The 14,588-nt window shown below is 29.4% G+C and overlaps 1 protein-coding gene across 2 annotated transcripts in view; it reads right to left on the reverse strand.

The window, feature by feature from the left end:
- The window catches only part of LOC140887913 (uncharacterized), a 33,773-nt gene extending 19,983 nt beyond the window's left edge, over positions 1-13,790 (reverse strand). Inside the window, exons 1-3 of one of the 2 annotated variants that reach the window (XR_012152042.1) lie at positions 13,505-13,790; positions 12,947-13,011; positions 8,003-9,268 (exon numbers count right to left, since the gene is read on the reverse strand). The gene's annotated coding sequence lies outside the window, so the exon portion shown is untranslated. Of the gene's footprint in view, positions 1-8,002; positions 9,269-12,946; positions 13,066-13,504 lie in introns of those variants that run through there. The other variant, XM_073295514.1, reaches the window with a different exon arrangement.
- Between the last annotated feature and the right edge of the window lie 798 nt (positions 13,791-14,588).

The following is a 14,588-nucleotide window of genomic DNA, read 5'->3' on the forward strand; positions in this document are numbered from 1 at the left end:
TCTCCCCTTCTTCCACTTAGGAAGGAATTCACTAGAAGACTTTGGTTATTACAACGTCTTGCAATACACCCACTTCAGACTTAGGACTTATCCAATGCCTAATCCGAAACTCCTAGATTTACACAGATAAGATTCTCAGTTCTTATCAGACTGGTGGAAGCTTTCAGAGTAGCTTCAAGTCTCTTCAATAATGAATACAGTCCGGTTGAGCTTCTCAAACTGCAGAGCGGTCGAGAGGCTTGGAAACCCTAGGATGATCCTTGAAGATCAGATATGTAAACTGTAGGTGAGGGTTTATTTGAGCAGCAAGTGAATGATCTTGTAAGTGTGCTCAAGTATTGCCTCAGTATATCAGATGAGGACTTCTGATAGTATTCAAGTGATTGAGTTGATTGAGATTTTTCGTGTTGCTTGTCTTCTTGTCACTTCTTGAGCAATCTTCCCTTTATATAGGTCAATCAACAACATCTTTATTTTGAACGTTCTGATGCTGCATTGAATGCACATTTAATGCTTCATAAATGCATTGATGATTCTGCATGAAGATCGTACACTTCTTTAAATGCAGACAACTTCCAGGGTCCAAAACTGATATAAACGGTCGAATGCTTTATCTGTAGCCATTCTGCGTTTTTGCCATTTTAGTGCAACCTGTTGTCTCGATGCAAGAGTCAACAGATCTTCTGATACGCCGGTTTATCTCTCGATGCAAGAGTCAACAGATCTTCTGATACGCCGGTTCTGCTTTTGATAAAAGATCTTGCAATGAACGCCTTGTCTCAAGTATTTGTCTTGAGATATCTTGATAAGCAGTTGGCATTCTACCGGTAGATAGATTTATCCTCTGCTGGTTTGAATAACCAGTTGATAGGCTTGTGACTGCAACCGGTCGAGAGACAAAGGCGGTTGACAAGCTTCCGGTAGATAACTTGAAGGGTTTAAACGGTTGCGGTAGGAGTTGTAGTAGATTCCTGAAATACAAAAGATTGGCAGCACATTCCTATACAATGAGTTGTTGTTTGTTATCACCAAAATATCGGATTCAACAACATGTAGCATCACTCATTTTGAAATGCATAGATACACAAATAACCAATGTTCAAAACAATAATTAAATTTTGTTTGATCACGATAAAATATACTTTATATTTTTAAAAAATTAAAGAGTATTTCTATCTATATTCTAAATTTTTTAGATGAAATAGTTTATCAGTTATAATATCATCTTAGTTTCTGAATATTTAATATCATATCTATCTAATATCTATAACTTTAAATTGAATATTATCTTATTTGTTTTTTTTTAATTTTTAAGATATCTTTTTTATTTTTGAAAATATATTTGGGCAGAAAAACTCTTTTATTTCTATTTCTGATGACTTTCTTGTTTTTATATATAGATAGGTAAGTATATTATATATATATATATATATATATTATATATATATATACATACATATATAAACGTGTGCATAGATAAACAAGGTTTTATCTTTCGTTATTGTAAATTATTTAAATCTAAATTATACTGAATTTATATTATATAGAAAAATCAATAAGATTTATTTGTCAAAAAACTTTTAATTTGAATTGGTTAAGCAGTAGCACAACATTCGAAAGTTGTAATACTGAGATTATCAGACCATGCGCAAGTTTTAAAAAATATTTTTTTTATATTATTTATTAAAAATATTTAATTTATATTTATGTTAAACTCGTAAATGATGTAATATATAAATAATTCGAATCATCAGTTGAGAAAAAATCAATAATATATTGATATACTTTTGCTGAAGTTTTGAATTTAAATTTGTTAGTTGATGAATCGAAGAGTCTTAATGATCATTTAACTACACATCAATATTTTTAAAATATTTAAATTTATTGGAAAGGCGAATAACTTTGTATTTCAATTATTTTATATAAGTTGATGAATATTCTAATTGAAGTAAGTTTTGAGCGGGAAAATTTAATGTTTCGTTTTTTGGAATACTTGCTTGGTTTTATATATATATAGATTCACTTAATAATTAATATTTGTGTCTAATATTTTTGAAAATTGTAAGGACTACTAATGTAATAAACGACATTAATATTTTCTTGTCCAAAGTAAAAATACACTCATTTCGTCCCACGTGTTTAGGCTTGTGTGTATTTTCACATATATATTAAGAAAGTGTTTGAAAAAGTAAATTTTGTAAAGAAATTTGTCATTTTGCCCCAATTTAATTAAATTTTAATAAAATAAAATAAAATAATTATACAAGTAGTTAATTAATAATATGAATTTAATAGGGATAAATTGTTAAAAGAGTAGGACATATGATATTTAATATTAAAACTAGACTATATAATTGAGACCGATAAAAAATAAGTTTAGTTTAAATAAGTGAGACATAGAGATTATGATTATAATTAAGTTTTATATTGATATTTGTACTACAGTATAATACTTGGCTAATAAAATAAATTAATACTAATAAAATAAAATAATTACACAAATAGTTAATAATATGAACTTAATAGCGATAAACTGGTAAAAGAATATGACATATGATATTTAATATGAAATAAAAGTTGCTATTTAGTCATTATCTTTTTTTATTTAATAACTAATATTTTTGTCTAATATTTTTGAAAATTTTAGGGACTACAAATGTAATCAACATCAATATTTTCTTATCTAAGGTAAAAAAATATACTCATTTCGTCCCACATATTTAAGCTTGTTTGTATTTTCACATATATATTAAGAAAGTATTTGAAAAAGTAAATTTTGTAAAGAAATTTCTCATTCTGCCCTTATTTAATGAAAGTTTAACAAAATAAAATAATTATACAAATAGTTAATAATATGAATTTAATAGGGATAAATTGTTAAAATAGTAGGACATATGATATTTAATATGAAAACTAAACTATATAATTGTGACAGATAAAAAATAAATGTAATTTAAATAAGTGAGACATAAAGAATATGATTATAACTATGTTTTATGTTCATATTTGTATTACTATAATATTTCGCTAATAGAATCAATTAATACTAATAAAAATAAAATAATTATACAAGTAGTTAATAATATGAATTTAAGAAATTGAGATCGAACATTATTGAATTGTCAAAAATCACGTCAGCAATTGGACAAACAATAGTCGAAAATTAAATGTTAGTGCACCAAAACCAAATTTGACAACTCCATGAACTAAAACTCAAATTTGGACAAGTTAATGAATCAATATCATTTATCTGAAAGAAATTAATGTAGCAAGTCAAGCTACAACAATTGTCTAATGATTAACATGGTTTATCAGAGAAAAAAATAATACGTGATTTATATTTACTTTATCAATAGAAGATCAAAATTCATCTCTAAATAAAGCTTTTAAATAAAGAAAAAATAGTTTTTTTTGTTCACTAACTTATTTAATATTATGATTTGGTCCACTAAGTTTACAAAGTTTATTTGTGATACGCTAAATTTTAATTCGGCTACTTTTGGTCTAATTGGACACGTGACACTGGAAAATACTGATTTATAATTTAAAAAAATACTGACACGACGTAAAAATGCTGAAGTGAGATCGAAGATTATTGAATTGTCAAATATCACGTCAGCAATTGAACTAACAATAATTGAAAATTAAATTTTTGTGCACCATAACCAAATTAATTTGACAACTCAATGGACTAAAACTCAAATTTGGACAAGTTAATGAATCAATATCATTTATCTGAAAGAAATTACTGTTTTTTCTTAAAAATCAATATAAGTAAAATTATCATTTAACATAAATTATTTATGCTGGGGTGCAATAATAGTCTCTGAGAGCATTAATCAAAACATGACGCTTAAGATTTTGTATTGCTTAAAATTTCAAGCTCGTAGTTTCGATTCATATTGATTGAAAACACAATTCTTGATAAGGTAATTGTTTGGGTGCAATAATTGTCTTCTTGGGTTGAACAATTGAAACATGTGTTTGTTTGAACTACGATACGATATAAAAGATTTGCGTTATACAATTACCACTAACTATAACTTTTAGTAAAACACAAATCTCTTGATTATACAGTTTGTAACAAATATATATTTTATGTTTTTCAATAAATATATAACATATGTTATTGTTTTAAAATTGTTAGCTAAAAAATAAATCAAACTCAATGTATAAACATATAATATCACTACAAAAAACCGTCGATAAAAAACCGACAAATATAACAAAAAAAGAAAGTTAAATAGGTCATATGACCACTTCAGTAGCTAATTAGATATTAAATCATGGTGACTGAAGTTTGAACTTGCCCGTAAAAAGTATAACACTTGATTTTAATAAAGCTAAACATTCGACGAAATTTAATAACTTCGGTCTTAATCAAATAAAATTGTTGTTACGTGCAACACACGTACATTTTTTTAGTTGATATAAATATATTGAACCTACCTAATTTTCTTGGCCAACAAAGGCCGCCACGCAATCAATTGGCCTTGTAGCCAAATTATCTGAATAAATTGTTTAGTTCAACGTTGCCAACGATTTCATTCTAGACCCAAAGTCCGATTTTCTGACTTGGATGAAATATTTTGGGAGCACAAGTCAAACAAACAAAACTTGTTCCTCCACCTCTCTCAAAAATAAGTGTGACCTTCCAAATAGAATTCGCAGCCGCCAGCATGATTTCGTCAATTTACAGGCTGGATCATTGGTTTACGAGATTGTGGCAGCCTTGACATCTCCTATTCAACATCCTGGCTCAGTGTTTAGGGGGGAACTTTACGTAGTTTTACATGGTCTAACCCCATGCAAAAATGGTAATCTCTCTAGTGTTGGGTGGACCCTGTCCATGCTGCCTGAGGGCCCGTGCCCGAAGGGCAATTGGACGGCTCGGATCTCTTTGTAGATCAATTGATTTGATCTGCAAAGATGATCTGGACCATTGATCTTGACTTCAGGATAGTACCCTGAAGCCATCATCAACACTTTTGCTGGGGTGTTTTTGAACTCGGCTGAGGTGATTCGATCAATTAAACTCTCTTGACAACTCGTTGAGCCTGGATTGATCATTGACAATATCTATTAAAGGTCTTCTTTCCATGAAGCTTTCCTTGATATTAAACATGTGCGGAGACAAGCTAATATGGCAGCTCACAAGCTTGCTAATTTCTTAAGTCCGATGTCGTGGACTTTTGGTGACATTCTGTCTTGGTTGCAAGACGATGACTTGTAAAGCATCTCCAATCATGAACCCAAAAAATGAGTTTATTTTTGTCACATGTATTGCTACATCAAAAATTTAAAACTCATTACTTTTTAAATCTTTCATCCACAATCATAAACCCAAAAAAACACAATTGTTGAGAGTCCCTCTATCAAATCACGCTTTAATTCCTTCATTTTAATTTACTACTTTTATTTATAAATTTTGCACATACATATTTAACTAAATATATATTTAAGTAATAATTTTATTAACGTAATTAGTTAATTAATCATATATTTTTTAATAATTTATTAAAATCTTAAAATTACATGAAAATTTGTTAAAAAAAACTAATTAAATCAAAAGAGCATGCTACTAAGTATAGTAGTATCCATATATAACAAAATACACTACAAAATTCAAATTACAAATTAAAAAAAAATCGTAATTTTTATAATAAAAAATAATCTTTAAACTAAATGTTAATTAAAATACTTTAAATTTGATATATAGTATTATGTTATATTTTAAAATTTTAAAATTTTTTTAAAAAACTATTTAAATGAAAAGGGCATGCTACTAAAGGTAGTAACATGCCCATTTAATTAAACATACTACAAACTTCAATTTTATTTTAAACTTTAAAAAATCACATTAAATTGTTTATAGTAATAATTTTAAATTATATAACTAAATAAATGTTTATGAAAATAAATTTATTTTATATAATTTAATTAATCATATATCAATTTTTAATAATTTAGTAAATTTTATTATCAAAAAAGAATTTTAAAAAAATATAAAAAAATTTAAAACAATAAATATGATATATAAAGTTAATAAGTAAAAATTGTTAACATATTTCACAAAAAAAATGTATTTAAAAAATATTAAAAAAATTGTTTTTTGAACCATGAGGTACTAACCACAATTGCAGTTGGTTCATTTTTATTTTTTTTTTTCAAAATTTGAACCTTCAGTTTTAAACCTTCATTGGAGGTGTTCTAAGATTTTTTGCATTTAATGAATGTTGTTTATCTAAAAAATCAAAACTATTTTAAATTTATATAAAAAAAAATTATTTATCCTTATTTATCTATATTATTGAATTATTAGATATTTTTAATTATTCATAATTTAAAAAATATACAAAAATTAATTATAATTATTCCACGCCTATCCATCGACACAATATTATATATTATATTTATATGTGATGAAACTAAGAGATTGATTGGCTAAACTTATTAAAAGCAGCTTATAAATTCTAATAGCTTATGAGCTTATAAGCACGAGCTTATAAGCTGTCACGAACATTTTCTTAAAATACTCAGTCACACAGGGCTTGCCTAGTGTGATTTACCTGACTAACGTATTTTGCAGACTATTGCGTTAGTCCGGGATTTACCCAATGCGCACCGAAGGTAGCGGATGCGGGTTTTCACAAAAAAAAATAAATAAAAAAAATAAACTGTTAAAATGTTTGAATGAACTTATTTTAAACGAATTAAATATGCTGATGTATATGATATTATAAGATCTTTTTATTGTCAAAATTCCAAAAAAAAGAATAATACTATGAATGTTATTTAAAAATAATTTTAAAATTTTATCACAAATATTAAACCTATATATTACAAAAAAATAAAAATATTTCATATTTTTATTTAGAAAAATTGATATTCTTTGAAATTTCATTTTTAAAAAATATTTAATATTTAATAAAACACTGTTTGGTTCGAGGATAGGATAAATAATACTTGAATAAGTAATATAATGTAATATAAAATAAATAAAAAAATGATAGTTAATATAATATTTGATTTGAATAATAGATTATAGTTTATTTGATTTGATTGAATTTTATATTAAAAATATAAATTACAATTTTGTCATTTTTAGAATGAATAAATTATGAATAATATTATATATAAGGATAATATAGTAATTTAAATTCAATTATCTGATTGATATAAGATAAATGATTGATGATTTGATTGATGTAAAATAAATAATTAATAAATAAATAAATAATATGACAAGAAAAATACGAGATTGGATAGGATAAGTTGTACAAGTACTAACTGTACTCGTACCAAACAATACCTAAGTGGAGGACATGACGATTATTATGGAAATATAGAAGACTATTTTAGATAAGTAAAATTTTAAAATTATTATTTTTTTAAAAAAGTAAGGTCACCCAATTTTTTTAAAAATAATTTATAAGCTGTCAAACATCTTATTTTGACTGCTTATAAGCTATTTTATCAAATTATTGTCAAATAAATTAGAAGAGCTTATAAGCTGTTTTTGTAGAGCTTTTATAAGCTCAGTCAAACGTCCTCTAAGTGGGATTTCACCTACAATAATATTAATTCCAAAATTAAAGTCAAAGAGCTAAAAAAATTTACACAAAAACTCTTGTGAGACGGTCTCACGGATGAATTTCATAAAACTAATCTCTTAATTGGGTCAACCATGAAAAGCATTTCTTTTTATATTAAAATATTAATTTTTATTGTAAATATGAATAGGATTGACTCGTCTCACGAAGAAAAAAACCGTGAGACTATTTCACAAGAGACCAAGTTAAAATAAACAACTAAAACGAAAATCCAAGTTATTCGATGAAAATTTTATGACAAATTACAAGACTTAAAATCTTATAAAGTCTCGTGATACGGCATTTATCCATCAAACGAGACAACTATGCTTATATTTACAATAAAAAGTAATAATTTTGACATATAAAATATTTAAAATAACATTTTTTTTTCATGAGTGACTCAAATATAAGATCCGTCTCATATAATTGACTAATGAGACTGTCTCATAGAATTTGACGAGATTTGATCAGATTTGGAATTGAAAATGGGGTGAGGTGGTGCTGGTTTGAAAATTTTACCTTTGGAAACACATTAACCAAGCTTATCTAGGAATGAGTTTGACATAAAAGACTATGACTTGAACTACTTTGATCTAAAAGAAAAAGGCTGATTCATTAGAGACTAATGGTCATAAGAAAGAGTGGCGGTACAAATAATCATACCTTCAAAATCCAAGATCCTAAACCCTAGTTGTTCTAGATGACATTAGGATAAATAGTGCAAGTTGTGCTCAAAAGACAACTTCACAAATGATCCCAAAATCATCATTTGCCCACATGCATCCATACATTTGCTTTCAATTTATGCACTCTTGAGCCAAAACAAAACGAAAGAACTCGAGTTTTCATTGGCAAAAATGTAGTCACCAAATATCGACACCAGTATCCACTGCAGTCGAATGATTATTTACTCATCTTACTCCTGTCAGGTATCTTCTCTTCGGTGATTGAGATTTGGTTTTCAACCTTTTTTTGGGACGACTACGACTAGAAAAATTTTCCTCTGTATCCTCATCATCTGTAGTGATCTCAACTGGGTTCCGTCCTGACATGATTTCCCAGCTAATTCGCCTAGGAACAATTACGTTGAAGTAGTAGCTGATAATGGCCCCCATTTTCTTGTTTGGCAAAGCTTTTAAGGCATTTTGAAACAATCTTTCATTTTTCTTTGGGAAATTCATTTCCAAAATAGATTCGAACTTTTGCTTTTCCTTTGTAGTCCAATTATGAGACACACCTTCTCCCATTTCATCGAATTTCCACTCCCAAAAGGCAGCTCCAAGTTCAACTTGTAGCTTAATCTTTTCCTTAGCTACATGCATTTTAACGCATTCAGAAGATCCGGGGACATGACATGAACAAGTATCAGCTCTTCCTTTCCCGATGGAGTTCAACTTTTCTTGAGTGGCCTTCTTTCCATTGAAAGTCAAAAGTTTTGGCAGATTTGTGTTCTTGATTGGCCAAACTTTAGTTCCTAACCAACGTGAAGTGTCTAATTTCTCGTAAGAAGGGCCAATAAATGCAGGCAATTCAGCTTGAAAACGAGGTCCTATAGGGACCACAGGTTTTTGGATATTCTGATGATTGTCATAGGAAAATTGCTCGGTTTTGAGTGGCAACAAGAACTTTTTCTTATTCTCCAAATTCGACGAGCTTGTATTCATTGCTAGAAACTGCATTAGAGTACAGATACCAAAATCTAGTGAGTCTCTAGGAGATCAGAGCGACTGATACAAAAGAGTTCACTATAATCATAATAAGACATCGTCTCAGACTTGAGCTTCGGAGAATTGGTCCAATAATTACTTCCCAATAAACCAATAGGTTCAACAAACAACTACCATAGTTACTAGAATACAAGGTGCACTAAGGCTCATAACTATCGTAGAGCTTGGGCGCAAGTCACAAGACGAGGCACACACATTATTTTAGTAAAGCACCATGAATTAATGCCATGATCTAAATATATGATGAAAGCTACAATAATACTAGTGCATATACGTAAAACGTTTTTGAATACACAAATTTTCATTTTCAGGACTAACAAGATGAAATAATATTAAAAAGTTTAGAGTAAGAAAAAAAAATACTAGTAATTTAAATTTAAAAATTCTAAAAAAGTAGATAAAATATGATAAACAATAATAAATTAGTGATGAGACATTATCAAATATAAGTTTCAGACGAGGTTAAAAGAGAGAAGATTTGAGCGTACTTATGTAAAATTAAATGGTAAGATGATGCAACACATACTATATAAATTATTCAAGAGCAATAAAAATAATATTTTAGTATGTGAGCGACAACTTTTCGTCCAAGAGTAATCACGAGTAATATGGTGGAGCATAAAAGTGATTGCCTTGGAAATTTCTCTATTAACTGTGCAGGAATATGCACAAAGCATGAAAAATGATTGTTCGCTATCTTGCATTTCCTTGTGGACTTACTAGGTCTACATTGAAGGTAAAGCTTAACATCCAGCCTTGCTTTTAAAAAGCACCAAGACTCATGTTCTATGGTTAAAGTGTTGGCTTCATTTGAAGATTGCACCTTACCTTGTGTCGAGACGCAAAGGTGGAGCCTCGACAAGCCTTGAGCATAGACACATACCTTTTGGGCATCTAATAACTATGAACACATAACCATATTTGAAAGGACAGCGAGCTTGATTCCAGGAAAATTGCAAACACGAAATTCTAAAAAACTAGTTTATGTAGGTGGTAAAGAACAGAGTAACAATGTTGTGCAAACCTGACATCCAGCATACTCCAATCGATATGATACGTTACGTTACTTCTCTGTTTCTGCTATTAGGGACTCCTTCAAATCGATATCTCAATGCCTAAAGACTACCACTTTCCAATTCATTATATTGAACTAGAATCCAAAGACACTCATTGGGAACTCAAATTGCCTTTCATCCCACTTGTTCGTGATGAGAGAGTGACGTGATGAGAGAGTGAAGCACAAAAGGGTGAATGGCTAAACTCTCTTTTCTGTGTTGAATACAATAATCACCATCCTTTATGTATGGCAAAAATATTAGGGATATGTATAATAAATCAATTAAACAGAATCAAATTAAATAACATGCAAGATTTACCATAATCTAAATAATATAAATTTGATATGATACGCTACTTTTCTGTTTCTAACTTAATATCTTAATAATGTCGAATATGATTATATTTTCCTATTCTCTATTCCAAGAACTCTAAAGTAAATTCATTGAAATTCACAGCTGAAAAAAAATGGTTCATAGCAATACAAAATAAATCAATCCTTAATATACCAAAAACCTAGTCAACTACATAGATCCCAAAAAACTGGTACAAACTGCAACAGCACCCCCATAAAAATTCAAAAACCCGAAGAAAAACGTATGTAAAATTAATAGTGTCAAAACCCTATATTTTTAAAAATCAGACGCAAAACCTTAGAAGTTAAAAATGAGAAAAATGTACTTGAGCTTTTATTAAACATGGGTTAAATGTGCTTAATTTTTAAAAATGACGGATAAATTAACCTATTAATATTTTTATGAGGTTATATGTCCTTCCGACTTCTCACAACAGGGGGTCATATGTCTTTTAGACTTCTCAAAACAGGGGGTGCAATTAGCTATAAAAGTCCAGTATATGTTGAGTTCTCCCAATTAAACTCAGAATTTGGATAGTGAACAACAATGGTAGAGGAATGGTACCAAAGCCAATGATTAAATTTTTGGTAAAGCACATTCAATAGGAAGTGCAAACTACTGTCTTGAAACAGAAGTCTTCCCTATTCTAAGGCACATTTCAAATGTTACTGCCATAGTTGTCAAACTGAACCGCCTCAGTTTTTTTCTGTTTTTTATAATTTTTTTTATGTTTTATAAGAAAGGAAAGTCTTATCAAACCCTAGAATAAAATAAATGGGCCCAAGGAAAGTCATATATTTTCCCTTTTTTAATTTAAAGAACATTTAATTGAGGTTCTATTTCCAAAATACTTAAAATTACATTTATAGATAGATTAATAAAAAACTATAAACTAGGATCTAAATTGTCAATCTGCCTTAAACTAGAATCTAAATTGATTGACTGGACAAGTTAGTAGAGAAAAACCCTACACTTATTATGGTAAAAAAGAAAAATAAAAATAAAGAAAAAATCTGCTAGTAATAGCACATTTCTTAACTACACACAGCATACTAAAAATAATATATCAATATTCTAGATTAGAAAAGTAAAGGTAACACATAAATATACGAAAAATGAAAGATTTTTCTTACTGCATTATCAAAATATATGTATTTTACTATTATATAGCAGTAATAGATAAATATTTTTTGTGATATGATATATTTTTGCTTAGATTAATTATTTCAATAATAGTTTTTTGTAATATAATAGCATTATATAAATATATTTTTCTGAAAAATTAATATTGCGCCTCGCCTTGCGCCTTAGGCTTCAGGACCCTTTGCGCCTTAGTGCGCCTTGCGCCCTTAATAACTATGGTTACTGCATAATTATGTCCCAATATATCCCAAGTTGACGATTTTTGGCCGATCTCGCACCGCAACGCCGAGGAAAGCACAACGGGAACCCGGAACGATTACACATCGGAACAACAAATTAAGTACAAAAAGAGAGAGAGTGCACCTAAAATTGTGCATGGAGATTCCTGTGGCACTTTATTGGTGTCACGATTGACGATACAAGATCTATAAAGAAATATTAAGATTCACAAGTTGTGCATGACATAACTATGATAGGTTTTTCTTTCTTTTAGAAAATGGAATCACACGAAGTTAGTCAGACGTTAACGACCAAGATAGTGTCAAGGATGGTGTTATCGGACAAGAGGTAAAAGTTGAGGAACTTAAATGGCACATGCGAAACAAGGGGAATAAAATCGGGAAGAGCAAAGTATACAAGCACAATTATGAATTACCCCGATAAATTGTGAGACAATAAATTTGAACTCCAATTCCTATAGAGTTCGAGCCAAATTAAATGGAAAAAGATGTGAAGTCCTATCCCTCACACCTAAGAGTGTCTTATCATATTTCACTTATCAAGTCCACAAGTTATAAAAGCTAAACCTATCTGGAACCAATACCTACTTAGCAAATATTCGAACTTCATTATACATATTCATGAATTTGATTTGCCAAGAAAAATCCACAGTCAAATATTTTTAGAGGTTTGAAACACCAACTAAGACTACCAATGACCCGCAATCTTCACCAAACCCAAACCCAAACCCAATCAATAGCTCTTTAGACTTCAACACTATCTCAAAGTTCCATAATCAAAAGTTCCATAATCATCATAATTAAATTTCAATTGAAACTTTATTTCATACCTTAGTTTCACTTGCCCTGCACCTAGGCTATTTGCGCGTTGCTTCAAATAAAATGATGATAGCCGCTGTTAAAACCTCCTATGGTCCTAGTTCTTCAATCACATATCGGAGGCTACCAGCTGAAACCAAAAAGAAGAGGGGGCTTGGGGTTAAACTCCTTTCGTCGACAGTCGACCAAGTCCGTGTGCCAATTTTGGAACTGCTCCAGGCAAAAGTGGTCCAAAACTTAACGAGTAAAGTCTACGCCTATGCGGCAAAATACACCATTAACTGGAATAATACTAAAACCAAACCACGGCAGCAGTATTTGAATCCACACACCGGTAACACGAATGATAATCAATGCTTACCGCCCGCTAAAGTTCGATCCTCTACCTCGATTCCCTCAATATTTCAAGTTGAGCACTAATAATGATCTACATAATTCTAAACAGTAGCAATTGATTCACAAAATTTTCCGAGTCTCAGCGGAAACTGCGGACCTCAATCCGGGAAATAAAATTGAGAAATGTTGGTTCGTTTCAGTATAATAAAATAAGAAGGATTCAAATCGAATACTCACACTAGCCTGCGTTTGACCCAGCAATTAACCTCTGCTCGGTGCTCGATTCGTTTTCGATTCTACATCGAGGAAATTGAAAAGATGCGAGAAATCGCTCCTCTTCGGTGTTCTCGATAGGCAAATTTGCTAGATTGAAATAGAAATCTGGAAATGGAGGAATCGCATTCGAGCAGAGCTTCTCTTGAATAGCTCTTCCCCTTTCCCACAAAAGTTTCCCTTTCGGCCGGGGAAGGAACGGGGGCGTTTTGCAGAAATTTTTCGCAAGAGTTTTTAAGCGATGGAGATGGGATACGGCCCATTTATGTTGATAAATAGTAAATTGTGACATCATCACGCACCATGTCAATTTCCATTTTTTTTTGTTGGCAAAACTTTTAGTATAGAATTTTTCGGGTCAATGTCGTGAAATATATCTTTTATTTAAGTTTTTCATAAAAAAACAATATTTTCTAATAAAATTATTACTTTTTTATTGTAAATATGGATATAGTTGACTGTCAAAAAACCTTTTTTTTTTTTTTTTGAATAAACTTGGTATGATTTCAAATCTTTTAGATGTGATTTACGAACATTTGGACATTTAGAGGGTGTTTGGCTAAACTTATTAAAAAGAGATTATAAGCTCCTAGTGCTTAAAAGCTGTTTTACGAGCTTATAAGTTGTTAGAACTTATTTTAAAAATAAGCTATTAAAGTGTTTGGGTAAACTTATTTTAAACAACTTAAAGATTTTGATATGTTTGGTATTATAAGATCTTTTTATTGTCAAAATTACCAAAAATGGTATAATTATATGAAAATAAAATTTTTAGTTATACACATACGAAAATAGTTTTGGAATAAACATGTATTAAAAAATAAAATTGTTTTAATATTTTACTTTAGAAAAATTTATATGATTTGTAATTTTTTTAAAAATAATATTTAATATTTAATGAGTGGAAGATATGATGGATATTTATGAAAATATTCAAGTATATTTTAGAGAGATAGAATATTAAAATAAGATCTTTTTGAAAAAAGTACCTCCCCTTACTTTTTTAAAAACAGCTTATAAGCTGTCAAACAGCTTATTTTGACA

Source organism: Henckelia pumila, chromosome 3 (genome assembly GCF_033568475.1).
Source record: "Henckelia pumila isolate YLH828 chromosome 3, ASM3356847v2, whole genome shotgun sequence".
Lineage (NCBI taxonomy): Eukaryota > Viridiplantae > Streptophyta > Magnoliopsida > Lamiales > Gesneriaceae > Henckelia > Henckelia pumila.